The sequence below is a fragment of the Marmota monax genome, unplaced genomic scaffold, assembly GCF_021218885.2.
Source record: "Marmota monax isolate L192 unplaced genomic scaffold, Marmota_monax_Labrador192_F-V1.1 WCK01_AAM20220418_F8-fsc00210, whole genome shotgun sequence".
NCBI classification, from domain to species: domain Eukaryota; kingdom Metazoa; phylum Chordata; class Mammalia; order Rodentia; family Sciuridae; genus Marmota; species Marmota monax.
The window spans coordinates 1,033,069-1,057,028 of record NW_026695248.1 but is presented as its reverse complement, the minus strand read 5'-3'; the positions used below and the strand labels follow the sequence as shown (position 1 = coordinate 1,057,028).

Sequence of the window (23,960 nt, the reverse complement as noted above, 5' to 3'; positions counted from 1 at the left end):
AGGAACGGGGCCTGCTGGTGGGTCAGAGGCCTGGGTCACATGGCCATGCTGTGCATCCCCACGGGGCTTGGTGAGTCACTCCCTGTGACCTGTGATTGTTTCCACAGACACCAGGTTCCGGGTAGTTCTGCATGGTTGCTGGGTGTCAGCACACGCCCATTGGAAGTAGCTTCCTCAAATCCTCATGTAGGAACGCATCCAGCGTGCCCTCTGGGTTGAATGGGATCTCGGTGTATAATTGGCCTTTTGAAGGTTGGGTCTCCATTTCCATAGGCTTGGCCAGTATCATCTTGTTTTCTTCGTGGGGTTCATGAGTAAAGACAGGCCTTTGAGTTGAGGGGTCGTGGTAGGCCAGGCTAATTTGGGGCCATCTTCTGGAATGGAGGTGACTGTGTTTCGTGGGCCCTATGACATTCCAGATGACTCCCTGAGCGGAGGAGGATATTCTTCAGACGGGACCTGGCCAGGCCAGCAAGCAAGGAAGACTCAGAAGAGAGCAAACTGTGCGGAGCCTGCCTCTCAGCCAGCCAGGGCTCCGACCAGACTTGAGATTGGGCTCATTTCCACCAGGCTGCTCCTGGGCCGCACTCTTGCATGGCATCAGGCCAGGCACTGGCAGAACAGACGGCGTCTGCCATCAGGCAAACCCAGGGCAGAACAGGAGTGGATGTCCCGATAGCATCTAGGGACACATCCTTCCAAACATGTGCTACACTGGACATATGTATATACATATATGCACAAAAGTATCTGAGGCCGGTCCTCCATAGCTGTGGGCTCTGCATTAGTGAATTCAACCAACCTCAAATCAAAAATATTTGGGAAAAAAAAAATTAGAGGCCGTACTGAGCATGTACAGACTTTTCCCTCCATCATTATTCCCTAAACAAGACAGTGTAACAGCTATTCACATAGCACTTATGCTGTGTTAGATGTTGTCAATCATCTAGAGATGATTTAAAGTATATATGAGGGCCGGGCCCCTTGGAGCATACCTATAATCCCAGTGACTGGGGAGGCTGAGGCAGGAGGATCACCAAGTTCAAGGCCAGCCTCAGCAATTTAACAAGACCCTAAACCACTTAGTAAGACCCTGTCTCAAAAATTAAAAGGGATTGGGGGTACAGTTCAGTGGTAATGTAGCCTAGGTTCAAACCCCAGTATCAAAATAAATAAATAAATAAACAAACTATACAGGAGGATTTGTGTAGGTGTAGGTTCTATGTAAATACTATTTCACTTTATAGAAGAGACTTGGACATCTGAGGGGTTTGGTACTTTTGGGGGTCCTGGGATCAATCTCCTGCATATACTTAGGGATGAGTGTATTTCCTAAAAAGAGGTACTGTGCATGCTGTTTTGTGAACTGCCTTTACAGAATCAATAGATTGTGTCCCTTCTGAATGGTTGGATTATTAGACATTCTTCCTTCACAGCAGTGCTCAGTCTCGCTTTCCGCCATCTCTTCGGTGGCTATTGATTAGGTAGTTATCTACCTTTTGACATTTAGTAACATCATGACAGGAAACGTCCTTGTCTTCGCCTTTTTTGCATGTTAGTCTGATCATTCCTTCCAAGTACTATCTCCAAAGTAGATTCCTGTGTACGTACAAGATTCCTCCTTGAATGTGTCCTGCTTGAAAAAATTCTTTTTTTTCACGCCAGGGTTTGTTGTTTTTTTTCCCATAAAATGATTTGTACAGAGAACTCATGCATCTTGGTCGACAGTATCTGTGTTATGCAAGGATTCACTCTAATTAGTCTCAGCAGAAGAGAATTTTAAGGTAGGACATTCAGGGCTGACAAAACTCTCGGAAGCTTGGCCCTTGGTCTGACATGCAAGAGCTGCCCCAGAGTGACACTGCAGAGCTGGTCCCCTGCGGACTCCTTGGTGGTACTGGGCCACACTTCTTTTGCCATCCACACCTACTGCATGGAAGGCCGCATATGCCACTCAGCGTCCTCAGAGCTTGGATGAGGGTCTGGGACACAAGCCAAGAGCTGGAAAGTCGGACTCCCAGGAGCCCTGCCTTGGAGGAGAGGCGCGTGGGAGTGGAGGGCGTACCTGGCTGTGTAACCTCCACCTTGAAGGACCCTTTGCTCTCCTGCCCTTTGCTCCCAGGTGGCTCGTGGACGATGGTAAGCCTTCCACTATGAGGAGTGGGTAGAAGGCACGAGTTAAAATGCTGCGAAGTTAATAGCTGGTTGTTTTTTCATGACTCATAATTGATCAGCAGTCAGTTTAGGAACAGTCTTTCTTTTGCCTCTTCCAACAGGCTTCTGTGGATTCAGGTGGCTGTGTAGTTCTGAGCCCCCCTCCCCAGGGGATTACTGCATTTTCCCTGGTTTGGGGGAAGCATTGCTGAGGAGGAATCCTGGAGAGAAGGTGGTTTTAGCAGCTCAGAGCAGGGACTGGGAGGTGCTGGAGAGAGCGGATGGTCACACTCTTCTGACCCCAACAGTGACTGTTAGCCCTCAGGGATGAAATGTTTAAAATGACCCCAAGCTCCATACCTTGCAGGCTCCCAGGAATGGTGGAAGAGGGAGGAGCCTTCTTTGCTCTGGGAACCAGTCTTGAGACAATACAAGTGTTGCTTGTATAGGAAACAATTTTTTTTTTTTTAAAAGAGAAAGTAGTAGTGATTGACATGTACCAAAGGACCAAATGATACTGTGGGTTTCTTTTTCTCCTTTTTTGGTGGTGCTGGGGATCAAACCCAGGGCCCCAGGGCACATGCTAGGCAGGCGCTCAACCACTGAGCGACACCCCCAGGCCATGCCTTGGGTTTCTATGGTACCTTCTCTTTATTAATTTAAAGTAGGATTTGATTTATATAGAACAGCTGTTTATATTTAATTTGGGGGTATGCGCTGATTGTGCATTATGAAGTAAACTATAATAATCATTTTACCACCAGCAGCTTTCCTCTCAATACTTCTAACCATATAAAATAAGCTTCCTAAGGGTTTTTTTTTTTTTTTTTTTTTTTTTGGCATGCAAGTACTGGATAATCAAGGCTGCCTAATACAAAACCCACCCCTCCCCCAAGATGTACTTTCAAATAATAATAAAGTGGAAGTGTGCCTAGCTAGGAAGCAGCTCCCCAGCTGAGAGAGGCAGTGGTATTTACCACCCGTGGAGTGGGTTTAGCAGTTGAAATAATTTCACCTCCATCATCTCATTTAGTCCTATGCTCGTCCTGGATGTTTAGAAATACGGAATGAGGCTCAGAGTAGTGAAGCCACTTGGCTGGATCGCTCAGCAGGCAGAGCTGCACAGTTTTGTTCTCCCTGGGGTGCGGTGGGTGCCCTTGCCCCTCCACTCTCTGAGGAACCATGTGACCGTTCATCTTATTAACTTGGTGACTGTTGGGCCAGCATACAAGGTGTCAGATGGCTTTTCCTCTCACTGTTCTTGTCCCTGTTTTCCAGAGAAGCAAACCGAGGCACAGAGAAGTCACAGGACTTGCTTAAGTGACCAGAACAGAGTGGAGCAGGGGCCCTTTCCTTGTCATCTGGTGTTTAATGTCTGTCACTCTGAATTTGGAAGCCCCTGCCTGGGGAGCCTCCCTGTATACCCAGCCAGGGTCCCATTTCATGCAACTGAGAGGCCTTGGACGAATCGCTCCCTGGGCCTGGGGTGTGGGAGGGGGCCCTTGTTCCCCTCTCAGTTCCCAGAGCCCTGTCAGCTGCAGTGGCACCTGTATTCCCCCTTCCTGTCCCCCACAGTTGCTTTTGGAGGAGTGGTGGGGTGGGAAGGATATGAGCATTGCAGACCTGACCTGGATGCACACCCTGAATGGGTCCTGGCTGTTTGGGGGCCCTTGGGTGAAGCCTTGGCCCACTGTTGTCACTCTCTGGAGGTCATGATGCCTACCCCCAGGGTTGGAGAGAAGAAAAGACAGTAGTTTGTATGCACATGGTGATAGGTCGTAACCAATGTCCAGGAGTCTATTAGAAACACTTTTATTATAACTAGGCCTTATTCACCCCTGCCTGTATTAACTTTTGGTTAAGGTATCGCAGTTAAAATAGAGTAAGACTTGGTAGGGTGGAGATGCTGGGCAGTGGATGCTTGGTCTTATGAGATGGGCAGAGTGGAGTGGGGTGGCAGCTATGGCTTAGTGGGGCTGGGCAGGACTCTGCTGCTATGGGAGCACATGCTGGAGGCTCGCTTACTTCAGGCCTGTCTCAAAGTAGAGCTCGGGCTGCAAAGCCTCACCTCCCCATTCTGCAGCCGTGCGGCTCTCAGTGTCCCATTCCCCATCTGGAACATGGGAGGGAACTAGTGCTACCTCACAGAGTTGTGTATGAATGAGATGGGGACCAGTGCCTGCCAGGTGCTAGGCACAGTGCTAGGCTCAGAATGAGGGTGTGTATCAGTTCATCTTCTATTGCTATTTCAAAATGCCAGAGACTGGGTACTTTATAAAGAAAAAGAGGTTTATTTAGCTCACAGTTCTGGTGGTTCAAGAGCATAGCACTGGCATTTGCTTGGCTCTAGTGAGGGCCTTCTGACCACATCACCACATGGTGTGTGGTATCACAATGGGAGCACATGCAGGAGACAGATCACATGTGAGATGGGAAGCAGGAGAGATTCAGGTGCCAGGCTTCCTCATTAGGACATCTCGCTCTCACAGGAACTAACCAGGGTCCCAGAAGAACAGCCCTAATTCCTACTGAGATGGTGCCCCCCTGTGACCTAATCACCTCCCATTAGGCTCTACCTCTTAAAGGCCCACCCTCTCCACACCCTCTTTGTGGGACATAGTCAGTACCTAAACCACAGCAGCACATAGTTAGGCCTGGTTTTTAAGTCCTCCTTTGCCTTCTGTAGGAGTGACTGTCACATGGCTACTGTCTGGGAGAGTAAAACCTGAAAGGAGGGAGAAGTAAATGGAAAACAGTTGGCTCAGCATGTGCTATGCTCTGAGCGCTGTTAGGTACTTAAAGAACATAGATTATCATTATGGATTAAAAGAGAAATGATTACCCATGTTTCACGGTGAAGAAACAGAGGCATAGGAAGGTGAAAGTGGCTTGCCTGTCCCCAGTAGAGGAGACCTAGGAAGCTGGGAGGTAGGGGTGGTCCCTGAAGCTCCTGAGAGGGTGGCTTCAGGCTGGGGCTTCCCCTCAGATCCTGACGAGGCACTGGGTCAGTGGTCACAAGGCACAGGGTGGCTTCTTGGGTGATCCCAAGTGAACTGCTCACCATGTGCTGGTGTGATTTTCTGAAGGAGCAGATACTTCCCAAACATCATCTGTTCTTGTTTCGCCCCAATTTCTAAATAAATGCTTCTGTTGGAATAGCATGTTGGTAATACAACAGTTCCTTGCTCTTCTGATGGACATACAGTGTTTGGTACAAAGTTGTAGTTCTGGCTCCTCATTGTCAACCAAACTTCTGGAATTCCCACCAGGTTCTCCTCGAGGGTGTGTTAATCAGCTGTCTGTCACAATAACAAATATCCGAGGAAACCAACTTATAGAGACAGAAGGTTTATTTTGGCTCACAGTTTTGGAGATTCCAGTCCATAATTGATTGGTTCCTTTTCCCTGGTGGGGGTACCATATGGCAATAGAAGGGAGCATGTGACTGAGCAAAATGGATCACCTCATGGCCAGAAAGCAAAAGAGAGCAAAGAGAAGGCCAGAATCCTATAGTCCCCTCCAAGGCCACACGCCCCAGTGACCTGAAGATCTCCCACTAGGCCTTACCTCTTCCAGATTCCACCACTTCCCATAGCTCCTTCTTTGTTACCTAACCTTTAACACATGAGCCATTGGGGAGACACATATCCAAACAGAAACAAAGGTGTTTGGTGTTTTAAATCTTTATATGATAGTAACTATGTTTTCACAATCCATCAATAAGGAAAAAACCCATCAATAAAAAGACGCTGAGTTTTGAGGTTTGTGTAGATGACATGGTATTTTATGAATCACCTCAGCATCTACACATATCTGACAGTACCTGTGTATGTATGACATAATAGTGATTCCATTTCTGGGCAGTGCTTGCACATCAAGGATTTACAGGTAAAGAATTAAGGACTGGGCTGGGTGGTGACACATACCTGTAATCCCAGGAGCTTGGGATGCTGAGGCAGGAGGATTGTGAGTTCAAAGCCAGCCTCAGAAACTTAGCAAGACCCTTTCTCAAAATAAAATATAAAAAGGGCTGGGGATGTGGCTCAGAGGTTAAGCGCCCCTGGGATCAATCCTCAGTACCAAAAATAAATAAATAAATAAACAAACAAACAAATAAATAAATAAATAAAAGAATTAAGGATCAGTGTTTAGAGGTTTAATATTTTCAATATTTGTGCCCTTAATAGAGAAGTGCTTGTCTATTGTTTGCTTTTTCTCCTGGGTACTTTGCTTGCAATTCCAATAGGTTCCACCAGGGGGTGCCTGGGATCATGATGGTTCTGTTTGTTGAGGCTCCACCCCAGCTATGAGATGAAATATAGTTTTCTTTTTAGTACAAAAATGTTGTATTCAAAAATTAGGATCTTTCAAAGAAATAACGCAAACACAAATTTAAAATATGTAGTACACCAAGATAGCAACTAAACTCCAATGACCACTCATCTCTATTTAATTCTGGATTTTATTTCTTTTATATTTCAAGAATTAAGAGCAATCTCAAGCATTAATCATGGTATTACTTCCAAACGGATTAAAGTGTGATAGCATTTAGCATTAGAAATAGATTGTCTTGGCCACTAAGGGACCGTGGAGTACCCCAGACCACTCTTTCCCACTGGACCCTCACAGGAGGTTCTGAGACTCCTATGACATGTCCTGCCCCTCATTATCCCAATTTTGCAGGCACCATGGTCTGTACTCACCTATGAGGGCTAACTGGGTGTCAAGCTAATCGGAGAAGGAAATATATAGCCACCAGAAACTCAGGCAGAAGTTTGCCATAGTTTGAATCTGGGATGTCCCCAAAGGCTCATGTATTAAAGGCATGGTCCCCAGTGTAGTGCTGCTGGGAAGTGGTGGAACCTTTAAGAGGTGGAGCCTAGTGGGAGAGCTTTAGGTCATTGGGAGGGGTGTGCTCTCAGTAGGGATGTTGGTACTCTGATCCCTTCCATTTTCTCTCTTTTATACCTGGCCTCCCCTGGTATATACTCCAACTATGATGTACTGTGCTGCCACAGTCTAAAGCAATAGGGCTAATTGGTCATGGACTGAAACCTCCAAAACTGTGATTAAAAGTAAACCTTTCCTCTTTTTAAGTTGATTATCTTGGGTAGTTGTTTTAGTAACAGAAAGCTGACTGCCACAACTACCGTTAAACAAAGGACATCTGATGGATGTTGTAGACCCACTGGTAAAAGTGCACATCTCTTCATTCTGTCCGGTGTTCCTTCACTTTGCAGCCAAAGAGGCCCCTGGAGAACACACAGTCTAACCGAGGCTGTGGGTCTATTGCCTAAGTGCAGCAAGGTGCTGGGTGAAGGCAGTGGGGTCTCCTAGGGAGGGATGTGTGGGGGCCGAGGTGTAGGCACAGCTCACACTTAAGCTGGATCTTCTCTGGCATCTATCTGGGTACTTGAGGTAGAGCAAGGCTGACCACTGGACAGGGACACACAATGTTGAGGGCCCATTAGAGTTTTGGAGCCGATGAAAGGGTTTTCATTTCTTTTAAAAGGAAAACGTGATCTTTAGGTCCAGGAAAATGTTTTAATATGTCATATTAATATATTCATCTCTATACTGACTCAGATAGGCTTTGATCAGATTTTTTTTTTCCCCCAACAGAGGAAGGACACTTGAGGGCAAAAGTTCCTAGGGCCCAAGGAAGTCATACCATCAACCTGGGTAGGACTGGGACACAGGGTCCTTGTGACCCAGGGAACTGCCTAGGCAGAGTCACAGAGGCAGTAAAGACCCAGTACACGGGGGCTCAGCTGGTGACTTGGCTTCATGGTGCATGGTGGTACAGCCAGAGATGTTCGTACGGTAAAGAGAAATACCCCTTGTTCCTGCAGGCTCAGGACAGAGCTCCAGGCCCACGTGCCTGTGACTTAGGGATCCCAGACAATGGGATACTTGGGAATTTTAGGACCTGTGGAGTGTGGTCCCCTGGTGATGAAATGAGCCTTCCATTTATAACTGTGCTTCCTCGTCTCTCCGTGGGGAGAGTTGCTCACACAGGTTTGCAGAGGGCCTGGCCTCTGAGTGCAAGTGTACCTTTCCTTCTCTTTTTCCTGCTGGCCTGGCCCAGCCCCTGAGCAGCCCAGCCTCCCCCTGCAGTCTGACTCAGGAGTCCTGGGTGGGGCTGTCTGGGCCCAGTAAGCTCTGCAGGGGCTTCTGCTGTGCAGCGGGGCTGGGAGGCTCTGTTTCCACCCCAGTGTCTGCGCCTGGACTTCCAAGAACAGGGCTGCCACCTTCCTTCAGGAGGTGGAGCCTGAGAGCTTGCTGGGGAGATTCCTGGGCTGGCTGCACCCCCATCTAGTTGCAGAAACATAAACAGTCCTCTGTCCTCAGACTCCCATCTTCCTGGACTGCTCTTCCTTTTGGCTCAGAGTGACAGGGAGGGACGGCCCCTCAACAGCCAGAGTGCACAGTGCTGGCTTCCTGACTCTGGTTTGTCAACACACAGGGCCACAGCCTTGAGCACCATGCTGTGATTTGAGGCAGGACTGAAGTGAGGCCGTGTCTTCCAGCATCACCTGATGGGGACACACGGTCACATGTGTAAATCTCACACAGTAGGTTGGAGTGCATGCTGCTGTGCACGATGCAAACCCAGGGGCTGTCATGGGTTTGTGGAGATAGCATCTGAATGGATCTAGAAGAAAGAGTCCCATTACTACAGGTAGGAGCTGCAGGAGGTGTTTCCAGGCAGAAGAAGAGTCCATTGTGCATAGGACCGGCTGGGCCTGATGGGACAGGGGACAGATGGTGTGGAGGGCTGCGTAAGGCAGAGGAGTTTAAAAGTAGACTGAGTGGGGCGCAGTGGTGCCTGACATCTGAAGCAAGAAAATCATGAGGCCAGCCTGGGCAGCATAAGGAGACCCTTGTCTCAAAAAAAGGGAAGAAAGAAAGAAAAATTCTAAATTATAAGCAGGCTGTAGCCAAACTGGGGAAGTCCTGGAGGAGAGTGCTTGTACCCCTTGGTGGTGGTGTTCTGGGGAACTGCAAGGAAGCTGCTGAGTTGAGGCTTTTGGAACCAGCTGTGCCTGGCGTGGTGGAAATTGCAGAAACCGTGCCTGAGTGCAAGAAGTGTACCTCCTAGTCTTCTTCCTGCAAGACAGACAGGAAGTGTGCTTGGGAGGTCATTCCACTTGTGATTGCATCAAAGAAGGGACACCTAGGAACGGTACTCGGGAACTGTGAAGGACATTGGCACAGTTTTACTGGGGACACAAAAGAGCCATGGCATAAATGGAGAGATTCAGCATGTTCTATTCAGGGAGGGATCAATATCTTCAGTGTTTGCATTTTCCCCAAATTAATTTATGGATTTAATGCCATTTCCAGCCAGAATCTGGGGGGGATCACTTTCCAGATATTAGACCATTATAAACTTTAATAAGTTGGTCAGTTTGATATTGGGGTGAAAATAGATAGCGCGCTCATAGAACAATCTAGAAAATGAAGAAACTATAATTTAATAGACTTAGTTAATTTGAACCACTTGAGAAGACATCAGGTTCCCCACTCAGCTCAAACCCCACAATAAATTACACATGGGTCAAAATTTTAAATGTAAAAAATGAAACCATTAAAGTACTCAGAGAAAACTGAGGTGAGCATGGAATTACAAGATGAGAAGCCGTCTTTCTACACATGGTGCCAGAGACGGAAGCCACAGGCCAATGTTGTTTTATTTGAACATCACAGGGAAAGTAAACTTCTGTATGTCTAAAGAAAAAAAGAAAGAAAAAAGAAAAACAAAATGAAAGATGATACACTGAGAAAAATGCGTACTACCTGCTACATCAACAGCTCTGATAACCTGTATGAATGATTCTTATTTTGAATGAACTTACAATAAGAAAGTGGATAAAGGATAGGAATTCACGAGAGAGTAAATGGCAGTAAATGAAAGACAGTTATACAGTCATCAAATAGGTGTCTACAAAATTAAGATACGATGTCAATTTTTTATATCAAATCACCACATTTTGGGGGTGTTGTTTGTTTTGGGGGAGGCTGGTGCAAGCTGGGCATGTGTGTCAAGGACTCTCGTTGGACTTTGGGAGGGGAAGATGTAAGCTTTCTGCCAAGCGGTTTGGCAGTCTGTCTCAAAATCTTTAAAAGAGCTCCTTCTTTGATTCTGGTGATTCTGTTTCTAGGAATGTATCCCAAGGCAACAGTTAAACTTGCAGCCAGAGACTCCTGTGCAAGGATGTTCACCACCATGTTATTTATAAAGGGGAGCGTTTGGAGGCCATTGGAACACCCAGTCGTGGGGAATGACTCACTGCGAGGCCCGAGTGCAGCGGGGCCTTGGGAACAGTTCTGGAGGATGCTTAGTCACACGGGAACTTCATGATCTAGGGCTAAATGGAGAAGGCAGGAAGATGGGGGGCTGGAGCGAGAGGCAGAGGAGGCCCGTGCGGAAGAGGCGGGGGCCAGTGTGCGCTCAGGAGGCAGCAGGAGCTGGGTGTGTTAGAGAACGGCTCGTCCTCGTTTTTTTTCACGTTGCTTTCCGTGAATTTTGATGGAGCAGACACTGGGTACAAGGTGCTACCATTCAGGCTGTGTTTGGAGAAGACGGAGAGAAGGTTTGGCTAGACTGTACCAAGAAAGGGGGTGCTAGCACTCTGCAGGCTCTCACTCGGGGTAACAGACCTGACGCTCTGCCTTGTGTCCTTAGCCACCCTGGGAGCTGCTGTGTGTGTGTCCCGTGTCCTCCCCACCCAACCCTCCCACCCCCGCTCCTAGTGTATATGAGGGATCAGGAAATCCAAAACCAAACCACAGAAAACACTTAGGATATGGAATCTTTAAAATTAAAAAAAAGGGATGCAAAACTCTTCAAAGAAAAGATTATGCTCTACTTAAAAACAAATAGATATGTGATATGTGTATATGTGTGTGTGTGTGTGTGTGTGTAGGGAAAAGACTGGAAAGCAGCATGCCCAAGTGGTATTTCTTTTTAGTGCTGGCAGACTCATGAGAAATCTATTTTTTTTTCTTATGAGCAGCCTGGATTACTTATTAAAAAAAAAAACAACAACCTTATTGCCAGGCAAAGTAGTACATGCATGTCACACCGTCATACCCATGGCTCAAGAGGCTGAGGCAGGAAGATCTCAAGTTCGAGGCCAACCTCAGCAATATAGCAAGGCCCTAAGCAACTTAGAGAGACCCTGTCTCATAAAAAAAAATATAAAATGAAAAGGGCTGGGGATGTGGCTTAGTGGTTAAGAGTCTCTGGATTCAACCCCCAGTTTGGAAAAAAAACCCAGCTTTATTGTGGAATAATTGATATATAATTTGCATACACTGAAGGTGCTCAGTTTGATAAGTTTTGACATAGGGTACACCTGTGAGACCAACCCTGCAATTAAGATAGTGTACATATCCATAGCCCCAAAGTTCCTTAGCCTCCTCTATTCTCTCCCTTCATCCCCAGTTCTTCTGCAGGGCAATCCCAGACCCTCCTTGGGTCACTATTCTGATTCAGCATTTCCTAGACTTTTGTTGGAATGGAATCATGCAGTGGTGTTCTCTTTAGCTTCTTTCATTCCAGTCATTTTGCCATTCTTCTAGGGAGCTGGGTGTGTCAACTGTTCATTCCTTCTCATTGCTGAGTAGTATTCCAGTGTATGGATGTAGCACAGTTTTCTCAGTCCAAAGAATGACTTAATAAAAATATCCACCTTTTGAAGCATGCCCCAAGTCTGGCTTGGGTCCTGGGTGTTTGTTCTTTTCCATTTGGTCTTCTCTGGAGATTTGGGGGAGGTTCCCCAGGCCTGACAGTGACCCTGAGAACAGCAGACTGGTAAGCCCAGAGGGTGCATGCACCATCATGAGCCAAACACAGAGCTCTGGCAAGCCTTTGAACTCTTGAGTGCAAATAAGGTGTATCCTCATAACCGGAGCTGTGGTGGCAAGGAGGCTTGGTGCTGGTCAGTAGGCATTTTGAAGAATTGCCCTTGCACTTGGCCTCCAGCAGAGTTCAAGGTATTGCCAAAAGAGCTTGACCTCTCTCACAGATTGGTGTTGACTCACTTTTGTGTACCTCTCCTGTCCTTGCCTGGCACCATGAATGGCTGGCAGCTCCCTCCCCAACCTCCACCAACAGCCCGGCCTCTCGGCCCAGCTGTCATGCTGTGCCCAGCCCCCTGTAGCTCTTGTCCTTCACCCGGTGGAGCTGACAGTCCTCCTTCCTCTGTTCCTGGGTGATTTTCCACATCTCCCCTGTTTCCTGGATTAGTAAGAACCCAGAAGCTCCTCCGGGGCTCTGGACAGAGTCACGTTCTTCCAACCCCAGGCATCCTGGTCCTTACAGGCAGAGTGGCAGCTGTGGCCTGCTCCCCACCCCCATGCCTTGCCTGGGGGTCCCAGGAGGTACCTCCCACATCTCAGGAGTGAGTCCACCTTGATGCTCTGCTCTGGCCACCTGCCAAGGGCCGCTGCCAGGGCCCAAAGAGAACCCTTAGCTACTTCTGGTCCGTGTAGAAAGGGGGCAGCCAGGGGCAGCTCCACTCCAAGGCTCTGTGTCCCCTCGTCCCTGGGCCTGAGTGTCCTGAGGCTGTGGTGTGATGACCTTATCAACACCACGCATGACAGGTCAGACCTAGGCCTTGGGCCAGGCCAGGCATTGGACACTCCCATCCTGGCTGAGCACACCCTGTGCCACCCCTTCACCAGAGCTACTTGTCCTTGCAGTGACTATGTCCGTGAGTAGGGCACTGATCTGGGGGCCTAGGTCGGCTCCAGACCATACACACCTGCCACTGGGCACCTGCTGGCTCTGGGCACTGCCCTCTAGGGGCTGAGGCCCTGCGGTGGGAGCAGCCTCCTCTTTCTCCTCTCCCTGGGGCCCTAGATGCCTGGAATGACCCAGGGGCTGGGGGTTGCTGCACATGGTCTGCCCATGGAGAGCTGCTGATCGCACCTGTGCGCAGAACCTCGGTCCTCAGGCATCTGCTCAAGCCCTTGGCCCAGTGGAAACACCAGGGGAGGGGCCTTTGGTGAGGGCCCTCGTCATGGACACCAGCGTGTAAAGTCAGCTCTGTGAACCTGGGAACCGGCCCCCGAGGAGGTGGGGGTCTGGGGCTGGACGGGGCCAGGACTCCTCTCCTTCTCGCAGGGTTTCCTAGTTTTTGAAATATCTACCTTGGGGGATGGAAACGAGCAGTCAGCTGGCCTGGCCAGCATCCAGCCGGGTAACCTTAGAGCCACCACCAGCGGGGATCAGACTCAGCTTATGTAACCCGAGGGCCGGGTGTGGGTGAGCCCGGAGCTGCAGGGGGAAGCTCCTGTGGGGCTCGGCCCTCCCAGTCCCCATGTGATGGTGCTGTCCCCTTGCCTGCATCATGGCTGGGGTGCAGCCGGAAGTGAGCTGGGAGGCTGCGGCTTAGGTTGGTGGGGGCCTGGCCTGGGGTGGGGTGGGCGGGCCCTGACAGGTGTCTCAGTGGCTCCTTCCCGTGGCTGAGGACACCCAGTGGTGTAGTAACTCCTGTGTATGCACAGTGGCTTCTGTGCGCCACGTGGGCATGACATCCTTGTCTCTGTGGAAACCTGCTCTGGGTTGCTTCACCTGGGGTAGAGGCACCCAGGTGACCGGAGTAGATTTTGGTGCCACTGGCTGAGGAGGTGAGGCTGAGCCTGGCCCTGGAGAAGCCTGACGGGAGTCATTTCACAGAAGCGTCCCCCGGGGCACTTTGGCTCCCGCCTCCTGGCCCTGGCCTGGCTCCTGACCACGAGTGGGGCACATGGCAAGCTGGTCAGACCACACAGTCAGGTGGTGAGGAAAGCCTGTGTCAAAGAGGTGACTTCTTTGTTTTTGTTTTTTGTACCAGGGATTGAACCCGGGTGCTGAACCACTGAGCCGCATCCTCAGCCCTTGTTTTATATTTTATTTAGAGACCAGGTCTCACTGAGTTGTTTAGGGCCTCGCTAAGTTGCTGAGGCTGGCTCTGAACTTGCAATCCTCCTGCTTCAGCCTCCCGAGCCGCTGGGATCACAGGCGTGCGCCACCGCAGCCCGGGGTTCCATCCCTGGTACCCAGGACAACAGCAGCAGATCTCAGAAGCAGCCCTGCGAGGTGGGTTTTGCTGGTGTGTTTGTTCTGAGGGTCATGGAGGCTCAGAGCATGTTGGTAACTTGTCCCTCCCCGTGCATTGGTTAGGGCTTTCTGCCCCTCAACACCTCGGTTTCTCCTTGAATGCACAGACCCACCTTTGGAGGGAGGTGTGGCCTTTAGTGACTAAGGGAGCAGTCAGTCAGAGCCTGTCTGCCTGACTGCATGCCCGTGGCCTGTGCCCTCAGCCCTGCCTCAGGTGCTCCACGGGCTCTCTGCAGTCCAGTCAGAGCATGTCTTGTGTCTGACCACTCTACACCAGCCCCTTCCCACACTCTCTGCAGGGTCCAGCCTTGGCCCTCCCTGTTCTCCAAACACACCATGCACTGCAGGCCTCCTGCAGGCCTCTCTGCCTGGGGCTACCCACCGGGCCCACTGGGCCTACTGCCTGCCAGCCACCTGGAGGAAGGTTGGCCGGGCTCTTCTCCCTCTGTCACCTCCTGGACAAAAGTGACTGTCCCATGGCTGCTTCCCCTCTAGTGCTCCATTCCTACCTGTCACAAGTGAGTTACACGTGGTCTGCCTCCCCCACAGACTGGTTTCTTGAGGGTGGGGATCACTACACCTCAGGTCCTGGAGACATGCAGAAGGAGGACATACAATAGGTGCTCAGTAGACTGTTTCTGCATCTGGTTGAGTGGAACTGTGAAGACGCAAACTCTCTGTTCCCTTCTGATCTGGTGCTTTTATGTCTGGGAACTTTGGCAACATTCTCAGACTTCTCCGCGTGCTCAGATGAGTCTCGATGGTGAAGAGGAATCAGGGCTTCTGTTGAAGCCTGGGGTTGAGCTCTGCCATGGTAAACTCTGAGCCTAAGGCTGGGTGTCTGAGTGAGTTCAACATTTGGGCTCATCTACCAGTGTGATTTGGTGGAGGTGGCCATAGGCCTCAAAGCTGCCTCCAGATCCACCGTCAGGGACTGGCTGCTCCCTGGTGCCCATGGGTGCCTTGCAGCCGTTCTCTGGGCCCTGCTTCTGGGTGCCTCAGCGTGAGTCAGAGCATGTGCAGCGTGGGCTTGTGCAGGTGGCAGGGAGCCCAGAATTAGCTCAGCTGCACTTCAGCAGGACTGCCGTGGGGAGGGGAGGCTGGGCCAGGCACAGCCCTGAGCTGCGGGGGAGACCAGCTCTCAGGACCCACCATGGGTACCAGGGTGTGCCGGGAAAGCCCACCTTGTGCCTGGCGCATGCCCAGTTGTAGATGAGCAGCGGGCCAACGGAGCAGATTTCATGTAGCCAACTGAGACAGATTGGGTGCCGGCCAGGCCTGGCCAGGTCGGCCCAGGCATGGGCAGGGAGGTGTGGGCATCACCGTGCTCAAATGCTCATGGTCTGGCAGGCTTGGCCAGCTCAGGGTCTTTGCTTGGTCATAGCACACAGTCAGGCAGACTCTGCCTCACCTAAGCCAGGCCAGCACCCTCTGGTGGGCCCCGCCCCCATGTGGCATTCTCCTGCACTTTGCAGAAAGTTCCTTTGTTTTCAAATGGAGAGAATTATTAGCACAGGTACTTAAGTAGATTGCAAAATGTGTTATTCTTCCTGGCACTTTTTCCTGCTTGTCCCTGTCTGTGGCACAGGTGTGTTGCCAAGGATGCCAATGGTCGTCATCTGAGAAAACAGGGAAGTAACCCTTGTCACCCCGCCAGTCGTCAGGACAAAACACAAGGGCCGGCTCCATGCCTTCCGGGGGCGTGGAGGGGCCTGGCACTGGTGAGGCCACGAGTGAGTCAGCTGGATGGCATGGTGAGAGAGTTCATCACAAGTGTGTCGGTGTTCTAGAAAAAAGACGCTTCTAAAGGTTCTGGTATGCGATTGGAGCGTGTGGCGCTACCTCGGGTGGTTCCTGTTGCCATGAGAGACCCCTGGAGAGCACAGCGATTGGTGGGCTGGGGGTTCTGGGGGTTCATTCATGGGAACAGAGCAGTTTGGAAGAAAGCAGAGCCTTGATGGTTCTCAGGGTATACCCAGCCTGGATGCTGAGCCAGGCGCTCTCTGCCGTGGTGCCCTGGTCTGGCGGTCACGGGCATATGGGTTCAGGAGGCCACGGTGGACTGGCTCTAGCTTTGCCGAGTGGACCCAGTGGGCGACTTGGCCCAGCCTGTCCTGCAGGGGCCGTCTCTTCCTGCCCTGGCACCCGCAGTTTAGATCTGGCCTCTTCATTGATCCGTGGACAGGGGAGGATGTTAGGAGAGGTGGACGGGGAACATTTGGACCCTGCACTGGAAGCAGGCGTTGTCATCCATGAGAGCTGGAGCTCAGGGAGAGTGCTTCCGTGGGCCTTGTCCCTCCAGTGCCTGACATGCTGCTTGCACATGGAGGCCCCTCAAGAAAGCTCTGCTCGCCACCCTTCTCATGGGGCCAGGCCCCAGGAGCTGTTGTGTCAGGGACCCCCCAGTCCAGAAAAACCTTCTCATCTGTTTTTTTTTTTTTTTAATTTTTTAGTCGTAGTTGGACACAGTACCTTCGTTTTATTTCTTTATTTTTTTGTGATGCTGAGGATCGAACCCAAGCCTCGCACAAGCTAGGCGAGAGCTCTACCGCTGAGCTACAGCCCCCCCCCCCCATTCTTTCCAAAGCACGGTGTGTATCTGAGGTCTTGTTTGACCCCATGGTGTCCGCCGTGAGGTGGGCAAATCCTGTTTGAAGGATGAGATGCCTGAGGCCCTGGAGGCAGAAGGGATGTGCCTGTGCTGGGGACAGAGTCTCAGGCATGGGGTTCCCCTCCCTCAGGCTCAGCACCTTGCCCAGGGCCTGCTGCTCACTCCTGCCTGGCACTGTCCCACCAGGAGAGCTGCCTGCACCCTCTCAACCTTTCTTTGAAAATCAATTTTTTTTTCCGGATTTTTCTGATTCTCTGTGCCCAGCAAGTGCCTTGGAACCCGAGCCTCAAAGGTAATTCCAGGCACCTTTGAGCTAAGCTTTATCTGCATCGTTTCTTCCATTCCTCCTGCCAACTGTGAGGGTAGGAACGGTGATGAGCTCCTTAATAGGCCCTTGCTGAGGTCACCCTACAGAAAGGCAAACAGACCTAGGTCTCCTGGCTCTGGCAGCAGGTGTCGGGTGGGGACACCTTAGGTCTGACCCTCGGACCCTCAAGGCTGCTCCTTGTTTGGGGCGGGAATGGCTGTCATCGTGGGCAGAGCTGGCTTGGGTTTCGTGGGTCCTTGGAACAGAGGTTTTGGGAATTTCTCAGAATGCATTTCCAGAGAAGGTGCTGCAGTCCGTTCTCCTCGGAGAGCATGTGAGGTGGCCTGACTGGCAAGGGGCTTGACTGAAATCTGCTTCCTGCCAGTGGGAGGTGCTGGAGTGGGGCTGGGGAAGCAGCTGAGGTGGAAAGAACACAAACTGGAGGGGAGGGATTGGAAGGATCGTCTAGGGGGCTGTGGAGGTCAGCAGGTGTCACTGTGAAGGAGGCATGCACAAGTTTCCTCCCTCAGGATTAAATTCCCCCTTTCGAAAGCTGCTTCAGCCCTGCCCCCTACTCCTTCACCGTTGACTTCCCCAGCCCTATTGCTGGCCCTCTGCCCCTCCCACTGCTGGGCTTTGTGACTGGGGTCAGGCTCTGTGAGTTCACAGGTGGAAAGGGAGCCAGAAGAAAGAGCAACGTGGCCAGGTGGCTCAGGGGGTGCTCACAGATGGCAAGTCCAGTGCCAGGTCCCTGCTCCCCAGGGAGGCATTGCCAGTCTTGGAGTCGGGTTTCAGTGGGCCTTAGAGCTGCAGGTAGGTCAGCAGGAATGTGCTGGAGGGAGGAAATGCCATCGGCCAGCCTGTGCACACGTCCTGCAGCCAGACAGCACCTGGAGTGCACTTCTAGGTTTCAGGAGCAGGGGTTTGATGACAGTTGCTTGGGTCCACATTTCGTGGAAAGATCTAGAACCTCCTCTGAGATCTTTCATCCAATAATCGTGGCTGGCTGCTTTCTCAGACACAGAATAAGGATTTTTCCACACCTGCCCACTTCTTGTAAGCTAGAGCAGTTACATGCAAATCAGAAGAAAATTGAACCAAAATAAAATCTTCTGAACAAGTAAGTACCCCTGGAGGAGGAAATCTAATGAAAATATTAGACCAGAAGCTTAAGAATCTGCTGCTGCTTTCTGGGGCTTGGGAATTTCATGGCGTTGCAGAAACCTGACTCTGAAATTGCCTGACAGCTTTCTGCCAGACTCCTGAATCTTCATGGGAGAGTTCTCCCGGGTGCCTCCTCCAAGGGAGTTCAGCTTCTGAGATGCTGATTCACTGTGTGAGGCTTAAAATCAGGACACATTTATACATTCTGTTACTGTGTGCTTGCAGGAAGTGCTTAAGCGTAGGGTTGGGCAAGCCATGTCTTGGACAGGGAGCTCTTTCTGTGTGTAGCCCTCTGAACCTTTAGGATTATTCTGGCTCATTATACAAATGAATATAGGATCTCACTTCAGGCTGAGAAAATAGGTGAGGTATTAATGAAATTCATCTTGGTACATGTGGATTTCAAGTGGAAATTGCGAGGCTCAGTCTACTTCTCAAGTGCAGGTTCCAGCCTTTGTAGATTCTGAATGTTGTTGTATCACTCACCACCGAGGGAGGCAACACCAGAGAGAGGAAGATCATTGGCCGGTGAGCCACCTTGGAAACCCACGTCCTGGTCTGTTGTGCAGGACAAGTGCCAGCTTGTACCAGGAAGGTCAGGGACAGCCCTTTGAGGTATTTATCTGACTGATAGGCATTCAGAGAAAGAGGCTGAGTTGGCTTTGGGTTTTTATTTGGGCTGATAAAATCTTCCTGCTGCTTGTAAGCTGTTAGGTTTTCAGGGCCTCTGCAGGCTACAGGGTGAGAGAAGCTGTGGAATCACCTAGCTGCATAGCCAGAGGGACTGCTGGCCTCTCCCCAACCTGGATCTTTCCTTGTGATGCCAGAGGTGGGCATTTGCTAGAAAACACCCTGTTGGAAGATTGACTTGTGAATTAGCCAGCTTTCTCTTACTGTAACAAATACCTGAGTTGATCATCTTACAAAGAGAAAAGGTTTAGCAGTTTGGGAGGTTTCAGTCCAAGATTTGTTGGTTCCATTGCTTTGGGGGTTTTGATAAGGCAGCACATCATGGCAGGGGCACTTGGTAGAGGAAGCCTGTTCACCTCTTAGCTGGGTACAGAAAAGAGAGGAAGAGACCAGGATCACACAGTCTCCTTCAAGGGAACACCCCTGGTGATTTCACACCAGGCCTCACCTCTTAAAGTTTCTGCTGTCTCCCAGCAGTGCCAGACTGGGAGCTAAGCCTTTCACATGTGGGCCTTGGGGGTTCATTTACGATCCAAACTGTAGCAACTTGGAACAGTGTTTGTAGGAGAGGTAGTACGTGACCTGTTCCTGCCCCAGAGCTGAGAATTTGTAATTGTCTTGAAGAGACCTGAGGTGGCCTCTGAATTCTCCAGGCCCCACATTTGGGACCTTCTGTCCTTGTGGCTAGTTTCCCATCCACTGGTTGCAGCTTTGGACATGGAAGGAGCTCCAGGGTATTGCCAGTTCCTGCTGCAGCTGTGGCTGGACTTGGCCAGAAGAGCCATGGGAGGAGGTCCTTCACCCTGATCTGCAAAACTGCATGTTTCCACCTGGCTCCGAGATGAGAACTGGCCTCCCGCCCCCATGGGCTTATCTGGAGGTACCTTGACACATTTGCACAGGTGTTCAGCAGGTGTCACATTTTCTGCTTTAAGAGAAACTTCCCCCATGTCTTCTTGTGGTCTTGGGGTGTGTGGTTCATTTTGACAGTCCCTTCTACACAGCAGCCGGAGTCACCTGTTAAAATGTACTCCGACTTCCAACCCCAGACACTTGGAGTAATGAATATTGGATTTGTTCTCTTCTCCTGCACAAGTACGACATTGGATAAAATGCAGGAAGCAACAGTTTTCAAGAACAGAACACTGCTTGGCGCGGGTCTTGGAGGCTACTAGAAGCACGTGAGGCGAACTTCACATTTGCCCTGGATTTCTCTCTGGGATTATCCTCAAGACCAAGGCACAGGGGAAGCAGAGACTGCCAGAGGGCTGAGCAGAGGAAACAGATCAGAACGGGGGTTGCCAGGGCAGGTGGCATTTGTGGAGAAGAGTATACTTGAGAAATATTTGGAGTTTCCACCTGAAGCCTTGTGTACACACCAAGCTGCATTTACACACAGGAAGATGCTTAGAAACTGGTCAGGATACTGGGCAGGGCAGGAGGGTAGGGAGCTGGACAGAGGATCTGTTGGTTGCATGGTCACAGTGCTGGGAGGTCTGACCTGCTAGGGTAGGAGACCTGAGTGAACACCTTGTTTCCTTGAAACCTCAGAAAGGCCACACCTTAGGAGTAGGATTAGGAACTTGAAATCCCCATAACAAAACCTAGAAACAAACCTTATTAGGACCAAGATGCTATGCCAGTCATAGCAGGCAGACAGCAAGACTGTCTGCCTGAGTACAACTCACCATACTCCAGTCAAAGTATTACCTGCAATGTCCAGCATACGATCAAAGAATCCTAGACATGAGAACAGTGTGACGATAACACAGAAAAAGGTCAAAAGATACAAACTCAGACAAACACAGCGAATGAACAGATGGTTAGAAATTTCAGCTCAGAAATGGAAGATTAAGAAACAACCAAATGGAAATTCCAGAATTGGAAAATACAATATCTGAAATGAAATATTCACTGGATGGATCTCAGTTGGGACGCTGGCAGTAAACTTACAGACAGACCAATGGAAACCATTCAAACTGAAGCACAGAGTGAAAGAATGTTGGAAAAGCAATGAACAGAGCCACTATGATGTAGGAGAGCTAGTAACAGTAGTCTAACAGGTGTCTAATTATACCAGAAGACAAAAGAACAGGATTGGGGTAGAAAAGTACTTGAGGAATTTCCCCTAAACTTGATGAAACAACAATAACAATGAAAAACTCAGTCTTTCAGACCCCAGAATTTCAAGGAACTCCAAGCAGTATAAACCACCCCCAAATCCACACCTAGGTACATCAGAATTAAATTGCTGAAAATGAGGATAAAAATAAAATATTAAAGCAGCCAGAAGAAGAAGGCACACGACATGTCAGAGAATAAAAGTAAAGATACACTTGGCTTCTTATCAAAAAATAGCACACTAGAAAACATGGGACAGCAGCCTTGAAGTTCTGGGAAAATATGTTTCAAAAATAGCTGGGCTCAGTGGTGCATGCCTGTAATCCCAGCAGCTCCGGAGGCTGAGACAGGAGGATTGTGAGTTCAGAGCCAGCCTCAGCAATAGTGAGGTGCTAAATAACTCATGAGACCCTGTCTTTAAATAAAATACAGAATAGGGCTGGGGATGTGGCCAGTGGCCGAATGCCTTGAGTTCAATCCCCGGGAGCCAAAAAAAAAAAAAAATGTGTGAAGCAGGAATTTTCATATTGACAAATTGTTTCCTGCAGATCTTCAGTATAAGAACCACTAAAGGAAAATCTTTGGGCTGAGGGAAATGCCACCAGACAGAACATGGAATCATATGAAGGAATGGAAAGTTCCAGAAATGGGAAATAATACGGTAGCTATAAAATAATTTTTTTTTTACCTTAAAATTTCTTTAAAAGATACCAGTCATTCAAGGCAAAAATAAAAACAGTTTATTGTGCAATTTCTAATATATGTAGCAGTTAAATGTACAATAAAGGACAGGGGTAAGGTCAGTGGAAGTACACAGATCAACAGTAGAAAAAAAATCAATGAAAACCGAAGTCAGTTCTTTAAAAAGATCAACAGAATTGATTAAACCCCTACGACTAATCAAGAAAAAGAGAGCAGAAACTACTTTATGTCAATAAATACCACAAATGAGAAGAAATGGGGATAAGTTTCTTAAAAGATGAATTATTGAAATTGATTCAAGGATTTGAATAACTATTAGATTTGATTTTTTTTTAAATCGATTTTGTAGTTCAGAACTTTCTCACAAAGAAAACTCCAGGTCCAAGTGGCTTCCCTGGTGAATTTTAAGAGAGAGACTTATACAAAATTTTTCACAGAGGAGGAGGAAACCGCTTCCCAAATAATTTAAGTCTTTAAAAATTATTTTATAAATTTAAATGTAACACAGCTAATAATTTTAATTAGCATAATCACAATTTTTAAAAAAAGGAAAAGAAGTTATAGAACAAGATTTTTCACGAGCTTAGGAGCATTAAAAAAAACACCACAATACTTGCACATAAAATATAGCAATATATAAAAAGAACAAAATATCTCTTGACCAAGTAGTATTTATCTCAGGAATGAAACATTTTAATATGCAAAGTGAGTGAGTTAAATTAATTTCATTAATTGAATAAAAAATAAAATTCTATGATCTCTGCAGTAGGTGCAAAAAAGCATTTGACAGAATTGGAAACCTATTTATGACTAAAGATTCTCAGCAATCTAAAAATAGGAGGAGGATTCCTCAACCTGTCAAAGTTCACCTTCCAGCAACTCACAGCTAAAATCATTCTAAACAGCAAAAAGAAAAAGGCTTAAAGTAAGGAAAGAATAAAATTGTCTTCATTTGTAAAAGATCTAATTCCAGGTCCCACAGTCCCTCTTATTCTAGGTGGGACCACATGGATGCTTCAAACCGTGGATAGTACCAAGCCTTACATATACCATGTTATTTCCCATACATATGTATCTATGATAAGGTTTAATTTGTAAATTAGGAACAGTAAGAGATTAGTAACCACAATTTACTGTAGATCTTGGTAAGCTCATTGTATGAATTCTTTCCTTATTAAGTCAAGAACTTTGAACTTTTCATTTAAAGGAAGCAGTTTACCACTTTCTTGGGCATATCTGAATTGTCATGCTTTGGGACCATAATTAAATAGAATAAGGGTTGTATGAATATAATCTCTAATCCACAGCAGTCTGTCTGATAACCAAGATGGATACTAATTGACGATCGAGTGTGTAGCATATACACCATGGATAACACTGGAAAGGATGATTCATGTCCTGAGTGGGCTGGAGCAGGATAGTGCAGAATTTCATCATTCTCCTCAGAATGGTGCACAATTTAAAACTTCTGAGTTATTTGTTTCAGGAATTATCCATTTCATATTTTGGGGCCACTGTGGCCCTATAGGTAACTGAAACCATGGGAATAAAAGTTGGATAAGGGAGGACTACTGTAATCTACAAAAATGCTGCAAGAAGTAAGTGAATCTGGAGAAAAGCGTAGGCTATGTGGTCCATGTGTGAGGGCTCATTGTGTTTCTGTACACCAGCAAGAGTATGAACATGAAATTAATATAGAAGTCACATTGTGCTAGCCCTCTGTTCAGAACCCTAGGATATAGCATCCTCCTTGACCCAGAATCAAATCTGAAGTCTTGTTCCAGTGCTCTGAGGCCCTCTTTGGAGTCACCCTCCTCTCTGTCTCCCTTCAAAGCACAAGAATGAGAACTTTGATCTCACTTTCTCCCCCGGCTCTGCTGTTTTGGAGCCTTGGAGTTTACTCTTCTTGTTTGTCTGCACATTCTCCCCCGACGTATACCATGACTCGACCCTCAGTTCCTCCAGCTCTGCTCACCCACCCCTTCTCTTCTATAAATCAGTGCCTCTGTTTACCTTGGTTTGGGTGTGTGGTTGGCTGGTTTGTGGCTCGGTTTTGTTTACAGTGCTGGGATTGAACTCAGGGCCTGTGGATGTTGGGG

General features: G+C 48.7%; 1 protein-coding gene across 4 annotated transcripts in view; it reads left to right on the top strand.

The window, feature by feature from the left end:
* The window catches only part of Cracdl (CRACD like), a 139,343-nt gene that overhangs the window by 6,917 nt on the left and 108,466 nt on the right, over positions 1-23,960 (top strand). The window contains exon 1 of one of the 4 annotated variants that reach the window (XM_046440361.2): positions 17,729-17,997. The exons of 2 other annotated variants lie outside the window; for them this stretch is intronic. The gene's annotated coding sequence lies outside the window, so the exon portion shown is untranslated. Of the gene's footprint in view, positions 1-17,728; positions 17,998-18,095; positions 18,305-23,960 lie in introns of those variants that run through there. One more of the 4 variants, XM_046440360.2, reaches the window with a different exon arrangement.